Below are 22,376 nucleotides of genomic sequence, written 5' to 3'. Positions count from 1 at the left end.
AGTATGGGGTACCGGGCCCTTTGATAGACGCTGTCAGGTCCTTGTACGACCGGTGTCAGACTCTGGTCCGCATTGCCAGCATTAAGTCAGGCTCGTTTTCAGTGAGAGTTGGATCGCTCGTCCAGGTGCGGTGCGTGGGAGTTCGTCCAACCATCTACCCCTTAGTTGTCTCCAGCTGTCTCTTGTTTCCCCTCTGTGTTGGCTTGAGAGCATCCCTCCCTTCTGGTGCCTATGAGCTGATTCTAGGGTTGTCCCTAAAACAGGCACAGGAAATCTTGTGGCCACATCTCCGATAAGCTGCATTGACAATGGAGTTGGGGAACGACTTTGTGTGGGCCATGTTCCATCCACTTCCTCCGAAGTGGATGGAACCAGAGGTGAAGAACTTGCTAAGGAGCTTCCTCAAACTTTTCTTCGCCAAGAAAGAGAGTAGTTAGTTTTTTCTCCTTGGTCGGAGATTTGCCAACCTACTCCCTACCCGGCGAAGCCACTTGGAAACTCGTGACCTAAAATTTCCGGCATTTCTGCTTTCAGAACGGACTTCCTCAAAGGAAACATCCATTTCTTTAGCATGCATGCTTTCATGATGTTGTGGCTTAGGTTGAACATCATGTACCACGCTTTCTTCTGAAAACGTTTCTTCTGATGATGAACACTCAGAAATTCTGTTAAAATATGGCACATAATTTGTCAGATCTAAATATCCCAGGACGGATGTTTCTTTAGAGGAAAAACCCCTCCTGTCATAATTTTCGGAGAAGTCAATGTCATCTTCTGTGAATATTTCTGAAGAAGATTGTCTTACTGTAGAATGCTCAGACACTACTTCAAATTGTGCCACAACATTATGAGCAATTGTGCTTGTAGAAGGGATTTCCTTCGGGGAATCGTCCATATATGCAGCGTCCATGCCATCAAAATGGTCTGCGTAATTTTGAACTCTATCTTTTGAGTTTCCATCAGCAGAAGAAGTTGCTTCTACCAATGAATCCTCATAGACTTGTTCAAAATGTATCGCATCTTCCCGGCCGTCACAGTCCGCTTCAACGGCCAGGTCCATTTTTTCAAGGGGAACTTCAACACTTTTACAAACATCAGTGTCTGCATCCCCAGGACAAGTTTCCAAGTCCAGTCCACAGATACTTTCTGAAGCCACAGTATCTTCAGGATTAATAGTTGCCAAACTTGTCAAGACACCTGAAGTGGCACTGACAAGGTTGGCAGAAGCGTCCATGTCACTTTGTTCTTCAACACTTTCATAATTAGTGTCTCCTTCCCCAGGGCACGTTTCCAAGTCCAGTCCACAGATGCTTTCAGAAGCCGCAGTATCTTCAGGATTAAAAGTTGCCAAACTTGTCAAGACACCTGAAGTGGCACTGACAAGGTTGGCAGAAGCGTCCATGTCACTTTGTTCTTCAACACTTTCATAATTAGTGTCTGCGTCCCCAGGGCACGTTTCCAAGTCCAGTCCACAGATGCTTTCAGAAGTCGCAGTATCTTCAGGATTAAAAGTTGCCAAACTTGTCAAGACACCTGAAGTGGCACTGACAAGGTTGGCAGAAGCGTCCATGTCACTTTGTTCTTCAACACTTTCATAATTAGTGTCTGCGTCCCCAGGGCACGTTTCCAAGTCCAGTCCACAGATGCTTTCAGAAGCCGCAGTATCTTCAGGGGTAAAAGCTGTCAAACTTGTCAAGACATCTGAAGTGGCACTGACAAGGTTGGCGGAAGCGTCCATGTCATTTTGGTCTTTATCAAAACTTTCACTATCAGTGTCTGCGTCCCCAGAGCAAGTGTCCCAATGCAGTCCACAGATGCTTTCTAAAGCCACGATATCTTCTGGAGTAAAGGTTGTTAAACTTGTCACGACACCTGAAATGGCACTGACAATGATGGTGGAAGCTTCCGTGTCACTTTGGTCTTCAGGAATCGCTTCCTCAAAACCAAAGTATCTCCTCCTGTTATCCTCTTCGTAGTCCCTGAGTTCTTCAACAACTTCTTCGGTATTATTTCCCAGTAGTTTCTGAACTCCTTTTGTGACTAGGTAGCCAAGGCCCCAACCGATAGTAAGCAACATTTTCACAGTAATTTGAAATGGTTTCAAAAGTCACTGGTTGAAATTGTCTCTCTGAAACTGAAAATGCTGTATCTCCAAGGAAGTTGAAAAGCAAACTGAAAATTCTTGTATTCCAAATGTTAATAATCTTTTGAACCTTTATGACATCATCGATGAGAACAATGATGACATGATGATGTCAAACAACCTGTGTCAGGTTCTTGTTTGTTTTAGTTGCTATGGAAACACAAGGAGTTATGTGTAAGGTGGGGCTACATTCAATAAAAAATGCATGTGTGGACATTTAAATTCGTGAATGCAAGTCAATAAATGTGCATAAATTTAAGTTTTGTATTTCTCCTGTTTTTCAACTCGTAAACTGTATTTATTTCAAGTAATTTGCAAAATAAAACCCACCATTTTAGGGATTACATGGTTAAGAAAGTTGTCACTCATGCACTGAATTACTTTGTGGAGGTGTTGACTGAGGTGTCGCAAATATGAGACAACGCTGTGACCAAAGTCTGCAATATAGTGATATGATATTCAGGAACAATCCGATTCTTCTGGACGAATCTTTACTGATTAAATTTATTTCAGCTGTAAGTATTTAATATCTAGGTGTTTTATGGGAATGTGGATCTTTCCGATCAATTTGAGAAGCAATTTTGATAGGTAAAAATGTTTTTGTGTCACGTAGCGCAGGGTGCTGGTCTTGACTTACTGCTACTGGCTCCTCGGTTGCATGTCCTCCCCCACCCACCTTCTTTCCATCCCCTTTCTGTTGGATTTCTTTAAAAATAAATGCCACTAGTGGCAAAAAAAGTGAAGTTCATGCTATGTTGGGACAGGAGACAAGAAATTATGATGCATAGAATCACATATCTAAGTCTAAACTATGTTACAGAGAGTAAACATAATAAAAACATGCTTTATCTGTGGCATTGTTCATTAAAATGTCACATTTCTAATGTATTAAAATTAAATAATCGGTTCACTTAATGATATTGTATTAGGGATTAGGTAATGCATTCAGTAAGTACTTTTACTTTTAATACTTAAGTATTTTTTAAAGCCAGTACTTTTTTACTTTTACTTAAGTACAAATAATGTGGTAGTTTTACTTTTACTTGAGTACATTTTTATCTGTGTATTTGTACTTTTACTTAAGTAAATTTTTTGAGTACTTTCTCCACCACTGATTTCCGTCTGTGGACTCTGACACCTCTGGGATCACACAGATTCTCTCATCAGGGAAAGATTGAATATTTTCTTTCCAGAGCGACTCAAACACACAAAGGGAAACTTTCCTCAACCTAAATGTGTGGATGCTGAAACCTTTCAGTTTTCTTTAAAGCCTTAATGCCATCATTATCAGACTAAATAAAAATGTTTTTTGAAAAGTATTTTTAGGCACTTTCTTCAAAACTCAGTGGAAGTTTAGCTTTAGCTTTCGTACAATAAGTTAAAAATATCCAGATACTTTGTCGCTCCTCCCTGGGGTTTAGTCAGTTAGTCCAGTGTAGTTTTTCCTATCAGGTTTTCTTCAGGGGGTTCCTGAGGTGTTTGTAAGCCATGTTTGATATGCAGTTCCTCCAACAGGCTCTAAATCTACCCTAGAGGGTTTTTTCTTTAACATACAACACCAGTAACCATTTGAAGTACTTTTGAGGCCTTTATTTTTAAAACACAAGCCTAGAGGATGTGGACAGAAGCCCAGGCATGTTGGCATATGCCCAGAAACCACGGACCTGACATGTGCATGCCTCCTTCTGGCCCTCTGTCATGCACAGTTCTCCTTCAAGCATGGACCCATCAATCCCTTCAGGTGTAGGCGACTGCTCCAAGGTGTGGACCTCCTTCAAGTGTGGGTGAGTGGCTCCTCTCCAAGTATTGAGCCAGAACCTCCCACAGCAGTGCATCTGGCTCACATCTCCACTTGTCTCACACGTTGGCCATGTGGAACGGAAGCCCCTCGTCCAAATAGACCAAAGTCCTCATCTGACCTTAGGAGCCTCCCATTCTGGTACCTTAATGGAAACACAGACAGCAGTCTCAGGAGAGGATTGGAGTACAGTGAATTAATTGAAATTTTTATCAGTGAGGAAGATAACTGAATTTTTATAGGGAGAAACTTCCTGCAAAACTGGACTTGGGATAACGGCCCGTCTCCTAGAAACACCTGATCGCTTTGGTCGTCCTTCATTGAAAACCTTGAATCGCTCTTAGTCTGATCCCTCCCTAGTGGCAACCTGTCCTGGGAAGCCTCAGCCCAAGACAAAATCTCCATCTGGGTCATTGGGATACTCAAACCCCTCCACCACGTTAAGGTGGCGATTCTGCGGAGGGGTCACCAGCAGATCGCGATGGATGTTTAATCCAAGGGATCCCCCATCCTGAGCAAGCACAAGGCAACAGTGGAGAGGAAAACTCCCTTTAAAAGGAGAAACCTCCAGCAGAACCAGGCTCAGGATGAGCAGCCATCTGCCGAGGCTGGCTGGCTTCAAGAGGGAAAAAATAAAAAAACAAAACAAAATCATGTCAGCAAACCTCTGAAAGAAGAAAGACAGATTTAGTAACAATATTAGTTTACATTACACATGTTAAAAAAGGGACATAAAGGAAAGTAGTGCTCTGTTTACAGAGTTTATGTTTGAATATGTTAATGCTCTCAGACAGTTTGTGTTAAATGCAACAACAGTTTATGTAAAAGTGTCAGTGTTTTCATTTTAAATGGTGCAAAAAAAAAAAATAACTTAAACTCACAACATGGAATTGTAGTCCATGTTGTGAATCCATCCCAATCCATCCCAGGGCAACACAGTGACACACAGGACAAACCACCATGCAGCACACACTCACAAGTAAGGAGAATTTGAACGGGCAAACTAGCAGTCATGTTTTTACTGTGGGAGGAAGCCGGAATACCCGGAGAGAACCCACGCATGCCACTTTTAGTATCTCTGAACCTCTTTGCTTAAAGGCCACAGCGATATCAACTGCACATTGTGCAGCCCTCATATTCAATCCATTAGAACAAAGTCTAGACTATTACAGTATAAATGGACTATGGGAATATACATCATTCCTGCAAAATTGAATAATTTAACCCCATCATTCTAGATTTGTGTATGCATGGTGGAGAAAGGGGCACTATTACATTGCTTAGGACAATGCAACAAAACCAGGGTTTTTTGGGAGACGGTTAAGAAAATAAGAATTATTTCAAAAGATGTTTTAATGGATCCTGCTCTATTTAGAGGGAGACAGGGCAATCAACCATGCAATACACACTCATACCTAAGTAATATTTGGACAGACCAATTGACCTAACAATCAAGTTTTTACTGTGGGAGGAAGCCGGAGTACCCGGAGAGAACCCACGCATGCCACTTTTATTATCGCTGAACCTTTTTTCTGCAAAGCAACAGCGCTATGGACTGCGCCATTGTGCAGTACTCATATTCCAATACAAAAATGTACATTATTACAGTATAAATGGACCATGGGAATCCACATAACTCCTGTAAAACTGAATAATTTAACCCCATCAGTCTTGATTTGTGTATGCATGGTGGAGAACATTGCACCATTACATTGCTTAGGACAATGCAACAAAACCAGGGCTTTTTGGGAGAAGGTTAAGAAAATGAGAATTATTTCAAAAGATGTTTTAATGGATCCTGCTCTATTTATAGAGAGACAGGGCAATCAACCATGCAATACACATTCACACCCAAGTAAAATTTGGACAGACCAAATGACAGACCAGTCATGGTTTTACTGTGGGAGGAAGCCGGAGTACCCGGAGAGAACCCACGCATGCCACTTTTACTGTCTCTGAACCTCGTTGCTGAAAGGCAACAGTGCTATCAAGTGCGCCACTGTGCAGACAGACCCATTGTGCAGCCCTCATTCTCAATCTATTAGAACAAAACCTAGACTATTACAGTATAAATGGATGATGAGAATATACATCACTTTTTCCTCCCCTTTAATATATTTTACCCTTTTCCTCCTTGTTGTCATCTTCATTCAGCAAGTACACCATAGACTCTATTATAAAGGCAGGTGTATTTGGGATTACCCCAGTTGCTCTTTACCTTTAGATTTACGTGTGTGAAGGAGCCAATGTTTTCAGCCTGTAAGCCAAGAGAGATACAACTTAGGGAGGTTAGATTGATAATCCATAGTTACAAATAGACAACAAAAACAAAGAAGATCCGTCTTAAAGTGCAAAGAAGCCTAGTTCAACTGGTCTTGCTGTAAATATATTTTGCATAGATTTTCTTGAGATAGCAAGGCAAATATACTGATATTTTGCTAACCAGAAAACAAAATGTTATGTAGTAACACTGATTTTATTCTTTGTTATCAAGAGACAACAAAATGATTGATTTGTGATAAGTGTTGTGACTTTTTACACATTTATGTTGTTAAGTACAATTTGCATTATAAGTGACTTATTTACAATTGTATGTTAAGCATAATTTACATGATGATGATTATTAATTGAATTTAACATGACTGTGTATAATTACGAAAGCTGAAGTGCGAGGCATGATTTATTTGGATAGAGGAAGTCTTTTATTTTGAAGAATGCTTAACAGAATCTGGTTCTGTATTTTGTCACTGTCTTGCTTCTGTTGATTTTGGTTGCTAGGTAACGAACAGCTGTTGCTGTTTCTACTCAATAAAAAGTGAACAGAAATGTTCAGTAAAAGAAATCAGAGTCTCTGTCCTGATTGAAGAAGCTTCCACTCCGTAACAATAAGAGGTTCATTTTTTTGTCAAGACATAATAAAAGTCTTATTAATAAAACATAATAAAAGCCTTTTTAATGAGATTTATGCCAAGAAAAAAAATATTTTCCTCCTTAAATGATGGCCAAAAAAAAATCAACAATTTCTTGCATCTGTTCAAGTTCATTGCTCTCTGTGTTTTGGAATAATTAGGGTTCAATAACAAAACTTTCTCTGGTTGTGCATGTAGGTGGGGCATGGTGTTGCATTTAGGCACTATTTCTAGACAACATAATTGCTACAAACTTGACTGATTAATTTTTCAATGCTATCAGTTACATTCTCACTCAGTACTCTGGAACTGCAGAATTAACATAATTTATTATGGTTTAAATAGAAATTTTCATTGGAGCATTTTGAATGAACAATAATACTGTATCTGCCATTTTATTTAAAGTGGGTTTTTTATATTGAATGCTAGTAATACCCAGTGAAGAAACTTATGGTTGCATGTTAAGAAAGATGCTCAATATTTATAACAGGATCAGTCACTCTGGGCTTCTGTAATAACTGTATTTGGTTAATAAAACGTTAATTTGACATATTTACAGGAAGTTCAAAGGTCTGTAATTGGTCTCCCTCTTGATCATATAGAAAAGTTCCCAGATGACTCTCCTCATCTTCTAAATGTTTCTTTCCCTGAGACAAAATTTGATAAAAATGCAGTTCATTGTCTTGTTCTGTCTATATAGGTGAAAATTAATTGGTGTATCTAAAACATAGATACACCAATTTCTCAAAAACGAAAGCTGCACAAACCACAGTTTTAACGGCACAAACAAAGTAGTTCACTTTGGTTTGTTTTGGAGCAATGGGAGGATGGTGACCTCTGGATGACCAAAAAAAAAAAAAAAGTTTTAATATCTCAGAAACCAAAACAGCACAAACAAAAGTTTTAACGGCACAAACCTACACAAACGAGCACAAGCCACTCAGGCTATTTGCTAGAATTTTTCACGTGGGTAGGTGTCAGCGTCACTCAGCTCTTATAGATGTAAACAAACTGGCTGCACAAACAAACGTAACTGACCTAACAAATGACATGTGGGACAAATGACAAATATTAGCTGAACTGACCAATTAAGAAACAATAGGGGTAACTAAACAGAATACAATATCAAATAACACAAAAACAATTAACAGTACAGCTAAGTTTGGCTAAACTAAAGACCCAAAAATGAAAATCAAAACTATTAAACCTTAAATACTAATATTAACTAAAATACAAACTTATCTAAGCAAACTACAAATTACCCCTGCAAGCAGGAACTAGTGGTGCAGTTCAATCAGTGTTTATTCAGTGGGACTTTTATACTACTACTAAAAAAAAAAAAAAAAAAAAAAAAAAAAGCTAATAAATATAGCCTATGCAGCCTTACAGTCACAGTGAACTGTGACTTTTTCTCCACGTGGTTCGTGTCTGACCACGAACAGACACGAACACGGGGTTTCCGTAGATCGGTGTGAATAGTTGACCTACATTGGACCTAAATCCTGCGTCCTACAATGACACAATTATTAATCTACAACTCCAGCATGAATTTGGGTTTACAGAAACTTAATAAATTGTTTACCAGGAGATCCAAACTCATAGAAATAACACAGATTAGTTTGTTGTCAGCGGGTAAATCCTTGAGATTATAAGTCTTTTTTACAGATAATACGGATCTGGCATCAGGCAGAACTGATGCCAGATCATCTTATTTTAGCAATATTATTCACCAAAGCAGAAATAACCCCAAAGTGTTATTTAATACTATCGGCAGTATTGTGTGACCTGAAAACCAACATAGCTTTGAGCTCATCTACTTTTAATAAAGTAGAGGTCATAAAAATATGACATTATTTGTCATATTTTAATACATAAGTTTGACGACAGGCATTGCGGACACTATCAATGCTAGAGTTGACAGTGATTACTTTCTAACAGGAAATAATCGCATCGTTTAAATTGTATTTTCAGATATTTTATTAGACAGTTACTTAGAAAGACAAGCATTCATATGTAAGGTAAGATATATTATTTTATGCTCTTGCGTGGTTGTCCTCAGACTGCTAATGTTGCTAGCAGCTAGCTCAGTGCCGAGTCACGGACAGAAAATGTTTATTCAGTGAGAATTCCATGCTAAAAAAAAAAAAAAAGCTAAATAAATTAAATATAACCTATCCTATCCAGCCATACAGTCACCATGAGCTGTTACTATTCCCCCACATGCTTCGTGTCTGGCCACGAACAGTCTGTAGCTGAAATTAATTTAAACTACTAGCACGTTAAAAAGTGACGTGGGTGCTACATCTTCTGAAACTCAGCAATCGCTAGCTTTCAGTCACGTGACCCGGATGACCCGCGAAATTCAGACGGAGGGCCAGAAGGGGATTTCCCCAGTTCAACCAAAAATAAATAAATAAATAAATTGATCACTAGTATGCTAATGCCCTAAATAGTTTGGAACAGAAGAGGCATCTCGAAAAAATACGCGTATATTTAACATATAATCCGTATTATCTCGGTAAAAAAAGATTTATTTTATAATCTTGAGGATTTACCCGCATCGAGGCGATCCACACAACTAACTGGAGCTGCAGACCTCATGTACAACGAGCCAGAAGAAAGCTTTCATCATCCTGGAGAATACAATCATTTAGTTTCAAGTTGGGTCAAGCAATTAGGATTTAAAGAAGCATTAAATGGCTGTGGACTTGTTTATAGCACACTTAACCCTTGTGCGTGTGAGGACTGAGGCAAACACAGAGGACTGTGGCAAACAAATGATACAAGTCTTATGTGTGTGCCGTCGGTTGGACCCCATTTCTAGACAAAAGGGTTAAAAGTATGCTATTTTAATTAATCAGTTTATGATAACGATAACAATGAGCTAACCCATGTTATTTCTATGAGCTTGGATCTCATGGTAAATAATTGATTTAGCTTCTGTAAACCTAAATTCATGCTGGAGTTGTACGTTAATGTTGAGTCGTTGTAGGAAGCTGGATTCAGGTCCAATGTAGGTCAGCGATTGCTCCAATCTACAGAAACCCCATGTCCGTGTCTGGACATGAATATAGTGTCCAGACACGAAGCATATGGGGGAATAGTCACAGTTCATGGTGACTGTATGGCTCGGTAGGTTATATTTAATTTATTTAGCTTTTATTTTTTTAGCATGACAATCCCACTGAATAATCGTATATTTTCTGTCCGGGAGTCGGCTACCTCCTAACAACGTTAGCACTCTGAGGACAACTATGCCAGGACATAAAAATATATCTTACCTTACATATGAATGCGTGTCTTTCTAAGTACCGTATTTTCCGCACTATAAGGCGCACCTTCAATGAATGGCCTATTTTAGGACTTTTTTCATACATTAGGCGCACCGCATTATAAGGCGCATAGAATAGACGCTTCATACTCTATTATTACACATCCACATTAATAAAGAAATGGTCCCCGAGTACTTTATATAGTAGGCTGGCCCAGCCGTTGTTTCACTCACGGTGTTGGTGTTGCGATATTATGCCCAACTGCTTTCTGGGTAACACAGACCAACCGACACGCTGCCGCTGCAGTCTCTGTCTCTCTTCCCCTGCCCCTCCCCCCCTTTAAATGTATTATCAAACTTTATTAACAAACCAGTGTTCTGACAACTATCCCAGCATGCACCGCGCACTACTTCTTCTACGGGGAAAAAGAAGTTGGCGGCTGCTTATGCTTACCGTAGTGGACCAACTACGTAAGCAGCCTACTGCATGTCTGTGTAAACATGACGTCTTTCATTTCGATCTGAGTTAATTAGCGTAGCATTTCTGCCGGATTTTCACAACATATCAGCCACGACAATGGACAGGGGAACCAACAAGTTCATGTCATCTTTTTTGGACGACATCAAGGTGTTTGAGCCACTGGATGCCTCCAACATTGTGCGCGTCACAGCTAAAAGCTACCGATAGATGAGGAAAACAGCAGATCCTCACACCCTCAGCATAAATATAGCTGTGGACAAGATCACTGATGCCTATTGTTCTTGCAAGGCTGGGTAAGTCGGCATTCATGGTTTTGATGGTCCACAATGTACATTAGCATATGTTTACTACTGTAGCTTGTGTTTGTGAGACGGTCACGCACGTGGTAGCTGCACTGTGACCTAAAATGGGCATTAGCCAATGAAACGCGGCCCCTGTGGTAAGGTCCGTTGCTGGACCTGTTGTGGCTCAATATTGGTCCATATATAAGGCGCACCGGATTATAAGGCGCACTGTCGGCTTTTGAGGAAATTGAAGGTTTTTAGGTGCGTCTTATAGTGCGGAAAATACGGTAACTGTCCCATAAAACATCTGAAAAGTACAATTTAAACGATGCGATTGTTGCCTGTTAGAAAGTGGACACTGCAAACTGGTATTGTTAGGTTCTGCACCTCCTGTTATAAGCTGCAGCTCTATTATATTACTGACGATCAGACAGACATCTTCTCCGGTTATTTCATACAGAGAGACGCCAGTCAAGTAAATTAATTGGTGTATCTAAAACATATCACATCCTGAGATGAGCAGAAAATTCATTAGTGCAGACAGAAAGTTTGCATAGTTTAGAATGTGATCAAGTGATGTCATACTGAATCACTGCTATCACATTTTAAAGGCTAAAATATACTATAGGTGTATAAAAAAAAAAAAAAATTCCCTTCTCACCCTCCGCGGGTGGTCTCTTTCATCCTGAGCTCGGGTCCTCTACCAGAGGCCTGGGAGCTTGAGGGTTCTGCGCAGTATCTTGGCTGTGCCTAGAACTGCACATTTCTGGACTGAGATGTCTGATGTTGTTCCTGGGATCTGTTTGAGCCACTGCTCCAGTTTGGGGGTGACTGCCCCGAGGGCCCCGATGACCACAGGCACCACTGTGGTCTTCACCTTCCAGGCCTTCTCCAGTTCCTCTCTGAGGCCCTGGTATTTCTCCAGTTTCTCGTGCTCCTTTTTCCTGATGTTGTGGTCACTTGGTATTGCTACATCCACCACAACGGCTTTCCTCTGTTCTTTATCCACCACCACAATGTCCGGTTGGTTCGCCATTACCATCTTGTCTGTCTGGATCTGGAAGTCCCACAGGATCTTGTGTGTGTGTATATATATATATATATATATATATATATATATATATATATATATATATATATATATATATATATATATATATTTGTTTTGCAGTTGTGACACTCGATTCACTGGACTTACATAGACAGAAAATTCTCTAGGAGCACTAGAGACTGAGGAAGTTGGGGATATACTTTTAGGAATATGTCCCAGGGACACATGTGTTATGGTGGGTTTGTGGGACAGAGCAATGTCTAAACGTCCCGGGAAATCTGCAAAGCCCAGCATTGTCCCGGATTCAGACGAGTTCTTCCCTGAAAACAGAGAACAAAACAAAGTTTAGGTGGGGTACCAAGACTAAGAGAAAAGAAAATTGTAAAGCCTAATATTATATCAAAAAGAAACACCACTTTCCCTAATATTCATTTAATGATCTGAGTGTCATTCAGACCTTAATAACAACGTTTGGGCCCACAGGTGGTAGCCTTAAAGATGCCCCTAACAATCGACATGCCTTATGGCTTTGATATGGTTTTGATGTAGTTTTGAGTAAAATCAGCGCTCCTGTTCACAAAACACAAAAACCGAAATAATGGGAGTCAGAAAAATGTAATACTGACAAATTAAAAACTAGTTTATGATCTTATTTGTAATGGTTCACCTTGAGACTCCAGAGCAAAGTTGGGCCACAGATCTGCTTGTGGTAGAAGGTAGTCAAGCTTTGACTCCATCAACTGCAGGTTGGAGAGATGTCCCTGATCCTTAAATCCAGAGACTGTAACCTGTGCACAACATAATAAGAGTTAACAGCTTGTTCTCATGTTTGCTCAGGATAATTAAATCAGTGTTAAGATTAGAAAGAGAAAGCCTACCACGTCTGTTAAGAGTTGGTGCGACAGGTAACTCTGAAGGTCGCGAGTGCAGGGAAATAATCCAACAAATACAAGCTGATGAATATGAGCAGATGATGTGAGATAACATTTAAAATAAGGACTTTCTATAACACTTCCAAACTGACTGTTTGTAGAAGGAGAGTATTTACCAAAAGTGACAAAGACACGAAAGGCAAAGCAAAAGACATAAAAACAATGAGTGTCCATCATCTGGTTTTTTTGGTCTATCATATCATTCTCCTCTTGACTACGAAACCTTTCTCTAATTGCTACCTCCCCATTTACAGGGCGGTTTACAGGGCGACCTGTTCTGCGCCTCCTTCTGACCCAAGACAGAAAATATACAAGTGAGTAAAGATGTACATTAATCAGCAGATGACTGTATAAAATATGAGTTAAAAAAAATTGCTGATTTATTATACTTGACTGGCGTCTCTCTGTATGAATTCTTTATCAAATACTCACGTGTTCTTACCATGACAGTAAAAAGAGACATTTGATATTTACATTTGATATTTACATCAAAAAGTTACTAAAATGGTTTGATGTTGAGCTAAAAAAACATATTACTTAGAAATTGTCTTAATGCTGGCACAATTCTTTCAAAAAACTCTAGAACAAAATTAATGTTTTTTTTTCGTTGCCTCACTATTTCCTAAATAAATACTTACTTGAAAAACTGAAGCTCAACTGAATTTCTTGAAGTAATACGTTCAACGTCTATCTCTTCAAATGGATGAATTCCTATAGGAACCGCTCTCTTATTGACAAACGTTCCAAAAGCGCCTCATGACAAGTCAGCCTACGTGACACCAAAATGCTCAACTGAACCTGCCCACAATTTATTTCTGGCTCTTTTAAATTCATTCCAGACATTTAAAAAAAATTTACAAAAAAATGTCCATTCAGTTTGAATTGAATGTCCATTCAGTTTGAATTGTTTAATGTTTGGACGTTGTTTTAATTCCACAGTCAAACTGTATTATAGTTTCACACCACAATGAAATGCAAAAACTACTTTTTGTGGTTCTGATCTTACAAAGTTTGAATTTGTATTTTTGAGGTTATAAAATTCTCCTTCTATTGAAACCAATTTTTGAATATTTTCTGGTTCACTATGTCCAGTTTTGTTTATATTGGAGAAAAATGGGTGGCTGATGACATTATCGGCCAAAATTATAACTTAATGTCTCAACAACGAAAGCTGCACAAACCACAGTTTTAACGGCACAAACAAAGTAGCTCACTTTGGTTTGTTTTGGAGCAATGGGAGGATGGTGACCTCTGGATGACCAAAAAAAAAAGTTTCAATATCTCAGAAACCAAAACACCACAAACAAAAGTTTTAACGGCACAAACCTACACAAACGAGCACAAGCCACTCAGGCTATTTGCTAGAATTTTTCACGTGGGTAGGTGTCAGTGTCACTCAGCTCTTATAGATGTAAACAAACTGGCTGCACAAACAAACGTAACTGACCTAACAAATGACAAGTGGGACAAATGACAAATATTAGCTAAACTCACCAATTAAGAAACAATAGGGGTAACTAAACAGAATACAATATCAAATAACACAAAAACAATTAACAGTACAGCTAAGTTTGACTAAAGACCTAAAAATGAAAATCAAAACTATTAAACCTTAAATACTAATATTAACTAAAATACAAACTTATCTAAGCAAACTACAAATTACCCCTGCAAGCAGGAACTAGTGGTGCAGTTCAATCAGTGTTTATTCAGTGGGACTTTTATACTAAAAAAAAAAAAGCTAATAAATATAGCCTATGCAGGCTTACAGTCACAGTGAACTGTGACTTTTTCTCCACATGGTTCGTGTCTGACCACGAACAGACACGAACACGGGGTTTCCGTAGATCGGTGTGAATAGTTGACCTACATTGGACCTAAATCCTGCGTCCTACAATGACACAATTATTAATCTACAACTCCAGCATGAATTTGGGTTTACAGAAGCTTAATAAATTATTTACCAGGAGATCCAAACTCATAGAAATAACACAGATTAGTTTGTTGTCAGCAGGTAAATCCTTGATATTATAATCTTTTTTACAGATAATACGGATCTGGCATCAGGCAGAACTGATGCCAGATCATCTTATTTTAGCAATATTATTCACCAAAGCAGAAATAACCCCAAAGTGTTATTTAATACTATCGGCAGTATTGTGTGACCTGAAAACCAACATAGCTTTGAGCTCATCTACTTTTAATAAAGTAGAGGTCATAAAAATATGACATTATTTGTCATATTTTAATACATAAGTTTGACGACAGGCATTGCGGACACTATCAATGCTAGAGTTGACAGTGATTACTTTCTAACAGGAAATAATCGCATCGTTTAAATTGTATTTTCAGATATTTTATTAGACAGTTACTTAGAAAGACAAGCATTCATATGTAAGGTAAGATATATTATTTTATGCTCTTGCGTGGTTGTCCTCAGACTGCTAATGTTGCTAGCAGCTAGCTCAGTGCCGAGTCACGGACAGAAAATGTTTATTCAGTGAGAATTCCATGCTAAAAAAAAAAAAAAAAGCTAAATAAATTAAATATAACCTATCCTATCCAGCCATACAGTCACCATGAGCTGTTACTATTCCCCCACATGCTTCGTGTCTGGCCACGAACAGTCTGTAGCTGAAATTAATTTAAACTACTAGCACGTTAAAAAGTGACGTGGGTGCTACATCTTCTGAAACTCAGCAATCGCTAGCTTTCAGTCACGTGACCCGGATGACCCGCGAAATTCAGACGGAGGGCCAGAAGGGGATTTCCCCAGTTCAACCAAAAATAAATAAATAAATAAATTGATCACTAGTATGCTAATGCCCTAAATAGTTTGGAACAGAAGAGGCATCTCGAAAAAATACGCGTATATTTAACATATAATCCGTATTATCTCGGTAAAAAAAGATTTATTTTATAATCTTGAGGATTTACCCGCATCGAGGCGATCCACACAACTAACTGGAGCTGCAGACCTCATGTACAACGAGCCAGAAGAAAGCTTTCATCATCCTGGAGAATACAATCATTTAGTTTCAAGTTGGGTCAAGCAATTAGGATTTAAAGAAGCATTAAATGGCTGTGGACTTGTTTATAGCACACTTAACCCTTGTGCGTGTGAGGACTGAGGCAAACACAGAGGACTGTGGCAAACAAATGATACAAGTCTTATGTGTGTGCCGTCGGTTGGACCCCATTTCTAGACAAAAGGGTTAAAAGTATGCTATTTTAATTAATCAGTTTATGATAACGATAACAATGAGCTAACCCATGTTATTTCTATGAGCTTGGATCTCATGGTAAATAATTGATTTAGCTTCTGTAAACCTAAATTCATGCTGGAGTTATACGTTAATGTTGAGTCGTTGTAGGAAGCTGGATTCAGGTCCAATGTAGGTCAGCGATTGCTCCAATCTACAGAAACCCCATGTCCGTGTCTGGACATGAATATAGTGTCCAGACACGAAGCATATGGGGGAATAGTCACAGTTCATGGTGACTGTATGGCTCGGTAGGTTATATTTAATTTATTTAGCTTTTAGTTTTTTAGCATGACAGTCCCACTGAATAATCGTATATTTTCTGTCCGGGAGTCGGCTACCTCCTAACAACGTTAGCACTCTGAGGACAACTATGCCAGGACATAAAAATATATCTTACCTTACATATGATGAATGCATGTCTTTCTAAGTAACTGTCCCATAAAACATCTGAAAAGTACAATTTAAACGATGCGATTGTTGCCTGTTAGAAAGTGGATGCTGCAAACTGGTATTGTTAGGTTCTGCACTTCCTGTTTTAAGCTGCAGATTGTTGGTCCCCTTTTCTTCTTTATTTTTCAGTACGTTTTTTTAAAATCAACTCCCCCTGCCAGCATGCCTAGGTGGGCCCCGTGTGGGGAAAAGGAGGGCAGACCATATGAGTCCCATATGGGTTTGTCCGCGGGTTCCACGATGGCCCCACATGGGTTTGCCCATGTATGGCCAGATCCCACATGAAACCTACATGGGCCCTATATGGTGATGGCCCACATTGGTTTGTCCATTTAGGGCCCATGTGGGCTGTGGCCTTGCATGGGCAAACCCATGTGGGGCCATCGTGGAACCCGTGGACAAACCCATATGGGACCCATATATCAGCCCTCCTTTCACCCACATGGGTCCCACCTATGCATGCTGGCTGTGACCAACTACCTTCGAAACACGAAAATAACGTTTATCTTTCTCTCTATTAGAATGGCTTGAACACCCATACAAGACTCAGACTTTAGGCATTTTGATGCTGGATCAATAGAAATAAATGGGCTGCATTTACTTCTGGCCCTCCATGTGCATTGGTGGCATCAATGCTATGTCACCTGAAACCCAGCAATTTGTATAAGGAGAGTATTTACCAAAAGGAACGAAGATGAGAAAGACAAAGACTCTTGTGTTAAAGTGTCCATCGTCTGGTTTTCTTGGTCAATCATATCATTCCCCTCACGACTACAAAACCTCTCTAAATGTTACCTCCCCATTTGCAAGGCGGTTTACAGGGCGACCCATTTTGCGCCTCCTTCTAACCCAAGACGGAAAATATACAAGTGAGTAAAGATGTACATTAATCAGCAGATGACTGTATAAAATATAAGAGTTAAAAATTTATTATACTTGACTGGCGTCTCTCTGTATGAATTCTTTATCAAATACTCACGTGTTCTTACCATGACAGTAAAAAGTCAATAAAAAGCTAATCAAATCAGTATTACCAAAGCATAAGTTAACCTGGATATTCCTTCAGCTTTAGATAACAGTATTCTTTCTCGTAAAGACCGATCTCTTTGAAGCCAGTGGTTCAATTTCTTTTTGGTTTTATCAAATGTAGGGTCAAAGTTAAGCTTGTATATTTCTTTGGCATCTTTTATGATAATTACACCAAGATATAAAACTTTTGTTTTAACACGAATGCTATAAAGATGGGATTCACTGCAAGATGATATGGGAATCAATTCACATTTGTTTAAATTACGTTTGAGGCCTGAAGCATCAGAGAAAGTTTGGATGAGCTTAATAATTTGGTCAGCAACTTGATTACCGTATTTTCCGGACTATAGAGCGCACCATACTATAAGCCGCACCTACAATTTTTTTGAAAAAAAAAAAAAATAAATAAAAGATAAATAAATAATAAAAATAAAATGGAAACTCACATATATAAGATGCACCGGGCTATAAACCGCTGGTATCTCCGCCGCTCTTGGTTTTCCACAAGGACCCAGCAGAGGGCTGCGTCCTAATAACTTTGCTGGATATATTAAGGACGTCCTCATGCCGAGCTTATGTGCAGCAGCACTTTGAATTGCCTTGTTGCTGAAAATGTGCTATATAAATAAAATTACCTTACCTTACTTCTATTTCCCTCCTGTACTGCCAGATCAATAGCCCTCAACTTAAAAGCTGCATCATATGAGTTTAAAGAAATTTCTCTGTCATGCCTGCTGTTACCATGTGCTTGTTCTAAATGAAAATTAGCACTTTCTTCTTTGACTTCCAATGCAGGAGCCCCCTGGTGGCTGAAGAAAAATCCACAGAAAAGCCGCACCTGGCTACAAACCTCATGGTTCAAAGTGTAAGAAAAAAGTAGCGGCTTATTGTCAGAAAAATATGGTAATACAAATTTCTCTACCAGCATTCTGAGATACTACAGATATTGGTTTCCAGAATAAAAGTTGCTAGACGTTGTGCTGTAATCAGGAATAAATAAAAGGAAACTGGGCAGCCCTGTCTCACTCCTCTGGATACTGGAAATCTGGGACAGATGCCATGCTTCAGTTTAATACAGCAGTTACCTTTTTTGTAAAGAGTCTGAATAAAATATTGCACGAAACCAAATTTTTCTAAGGCCCAATACATAAAGTCATGCTCTAAAGAGTCAAAAGCCTTATACAAGTCTAAAAACAAAATAAAGCTGTTATCATTTATTACTTCTGAATAGTCTAGTAGTAGATCCAGTACAAGCCTTAGGTTGTGATGTGTCTGTGGGACATGAAGCCTGATTGAGATTCATCAATAATACAACTGAGGGTTTGTCTAATTCTTCTGGCCAAAATAACAGCAAAAACTTTATAGTCATTGTTCAGTAAGCAAATAGGTCTCCAGTTGTCAATGAGTAATTTTTCTTTGCCAGCCTTTGGGATCAAAATAATAAGGCCTTGTGTTAAAGTAAGAGGCAATTCTCCACGACCAATACTTTCTGAAAGAGTGCTGAGAATAAAGGGACTAAGTTCTTTTACAAATGTATTATAAAGCTCACTTGACAACCCATCACTACCTGGTGATTTGTTGTTTTTAAGACTTCAAATAGCCTCTTCTACTTCCTGTAGAGCAGTGGTTCCCAAACTTTTTCTTCTGCGCCCCCCCAGTGGTTTCCAAACATTTTCTGCGCCCCCCCTATGGATTACAAATGGCTGTCTGTTTGAAACGACGCGTGTACATTCATTTTTTGGGGGCAAAATGAATGTACGTAGCTGAAAATAGACACCAACATCGGTAACCTACAAGGTACTTGTTAAGCTTAAGGTTCTGTATAGTCATCTTTTAGCTAACATTACCTGCATCCAACAGCTTTACTCAACTCAGTCGGTTAGTTTGGAGGGAAAAACTGTGAAAAGTTATTTGCGTTTTGCTGGTTTGCTGCCGTGATTCTAACACAAACCTACGTAGCTCCGCACAGCAGCAGCAGGTCTCCTTCACTCAGTGCGAGCGTCGTAGCGCTCATGTTGCGTTTAAAGGCGGCTCGGAAAAACAGGTTACGACATGTTAACAACGGATTAAACAGTTTTAACTGCTGATAAAAGTGACAGAGGACACAAATATGGGAAGTGTGGAAGCCTCTACTGTATCAAATTGACATAGGAATAACAGAGAGTTGGCCATTCTAAGGTAAAAACCCAGCGCATACAGTGTTCATGTTTTGTTTTTTTTTTCATCCAGACGGCTTCCCGCGCCCCCCCTGCAATGACACGGCGCCCCCTCTAGGGGGCGCGCCCCACAGTTTGGGAACCTCTGCTGTAGAGTGAGGTTAGCATCACACATTATGTTATCAGCCTCAGTTATAACTTTACAATGTTTAATAGAGTCAATCAGTAAAGAAGCTTTTTCATCTGAGTATTTATAGGTTGTTGTAAAAATTGGAACAAAATGATCCCTGGGTTTTATGATCTGATATTATCTTGTCATTAACTTTGAGTGTGTCTAAAGTGTTATAAAGTTTAAATTTTTCTAAACCAAAAAAAGTAGGAAGAACACTGTTCCCCATCCTCTAACCATCTCGCTCTAGACCTGACAAACGCGCCTCGAGCCTTCTGTTTATATATTTCATCAAGTTTAGTTTGACATTCATTAAGAAGTAATAGGTCATCCTCGTTAAGGTTATTATTGCTTATCATGGATAAAGAAGCTATCTGAGAGCAAAGACTTTCTTCCTCTTGCCTTCTCTTTTTTGCAAGGTTACTTCTGAAGGACCTCATGAATTTTCCTATGTCATGTTTTAACAGTTCCCAAAAAGGACTAAAGGAGTTACATCTACAGGCTTCCTCCCAATGGGATTTAATCAGGGATCTGATTGTTTCAGTAGCATCCTCATATGAGAGAAGACTGTTGTTCATCTTCCAACAGACAGCTCTAGGAATGCCAGGCGTCGAGAGTGAAAGGCTTAACGTGATTATTTTATGATCAGAGAAAGGAGCAGGATATTAACAGCAGCAGAATCAACTTGCTTTGCTGCCAGCCAGAAGTCACTACGGGACTTTTTAGAAAGGTCTTTGGTACTCCATGTAAAAAATGTATGTGTAGGAAATTTTTCCCTAAAAATGTCTAAGACATCAAATTTATTCATAAAATCTTTCAGGTAGCCACTGGATGAGTTAGAGTTGCTAGGAGGGTATCTGTCTACATTATTATCATAAATCACATTGAAATCACCACTGAAAATTAGAAGGGCTTCAGGAAGTTTTGATAACCAAGATGATACTTTTTCATCCCATAACTCAAAAACTCCCTGTTGTCTGAATGAGAGTAGCCATATATGTTGGTCATTATTATAATAGGCTGTGAGAAAGCAAGAACCATAACAATGAGATGCCCCTTGGGGTCCCTGCAGTAACTCATTACCTCCCCTGGAAATTTATCTTTTACAATCAAAACCCCAGCAGTTTTCTCTGAGCCATGTGCCGCCCATATTTCTTTTCCCCACAGACTTTTCCAGAATGACATGTCACCTATAGTGCTGTGAGACTCCTGAATAAAACAAACATTACATTTACATTTTTTAATAAATAAAAAGACTGCTTTGCACTTCAAATAGTTTCTTAACCCCCTGGCATTGAAAGAAAGAAATGAGAGAGATATGAACAAAAGAACAAATCCTCAATAGAGAACAATAAAGAACAATATTAATGGGATAGCAAAATACGCTATGAAAAATCGAGTTAGAGCTCAAGCTCCGCAAACAGAAGATATTGATAATGAATTAGCCATATGATTATTGGCTAGATTGTAGCATACCATTCCTATTAATGACATAGAACTTATTATAACAGAACAACAAACTGTAAACCCCACAGGATCGGGATGAACTTGGAACCAGCAGGTGGATCATCAAGTGGCGGAGGGAGGGAAGATCTCACCGGCGTTGATGAAGGCTCGTCCAGCGCTGAAAGGCCGTTTTGCCCTGTGCCCGCGCCTCCTGTACTGATGGCCAGAGGAGGCGTCGTTTCTCCCGGTGTTCTGACTATCTGTGCTAGACGGTCGGTGTTCTGACTAGATAGAAAACTGACAGAACACAGGCACCTATGCCATGTGGCGCACAGGTGGTAATGCGCCACATGGCATACTGCTGGCTCAGCAGATTTCTTATAAATACGTCCTACCTGTGGAAGTTTTGTTTCATGTGTTTTATTTCATGGCAGATTACGGTAAGCATTATTTAATTTATATTATACCTGGTTTTCATGAAGCTGCTGTATTACTTCGTGTTTTTAGTTTACATGACAGGCAGCTTATAAATGACATCAGTTTTGCCGTCTGCAAAGTCGTTCGTTTGGCGGTTAATTACGTTGTGTTTTTGGGCTATTTTGTCCCTATATTTAAAATATTTTAGTCTAATTACACTCTTTTTATTATTAAACTTTGCTAAACAGGTGCTTATAGCAATACTATTTGGGGTTGAAGCTGTAATAACCATGTAATATTAGTGTACATGAATCATATCCTGTCATTTCAGTGACCTGCGCAGGTCAGTGGACGCATTGTGGCTCCGCTGCATTTAATAAAGTCTGTCATACAATGTATTAATGCACACAAAAGAGGTAGCACGGATAGTCAGAACACCCCATCATTTTCCACTGCTCATAAAATAATCAGATATCAACCCAAGGCTCCTTTGTTTCTGTTGTTTCTCTTTTTGCTATCTTGACTCCCTTAATTCATGTCCTATTAAGATATAATCAAATCTGTAACTGTGCTA

General features: G+C 39.2%; 1 pseudogene; it reads right to left on the bottom strand.

The window, feature by feature from the left end:
• Nucleotides 1-5,771: 5,771 nt before the first annotated feature.
• LOC148155050 (SUN domain-containing protein 3-like) lies at nucleotides 5,772-21,800 on the bottom strand (annotated as a pseudogene).
• Nucleotides 21,801-22,376: the final 576 nt, after the last annotated feature.

This window comes from Poecilia mexicana, unplaced genomic scaffold (genome assembly GCF_051168715.1).
Source record: "Poecilia mexicana isolate PSO_F unplaced genomic scaffold, ASM5116871v1 scaffold_16, whole genome shotgun sequence".
NCBI classification, from domain to species: domain Eukaryota; kingdom Metazoa; phylum Chordata; class Actinopteri; order Cyprinodontiformes; family Poeciliidae; genus Poecilia; species Poecilia mexicana.
Note: the sequence above shows the minus strand (reverse complement) of the source record. Positions and strands in the feature narration are given on the sequence as shown.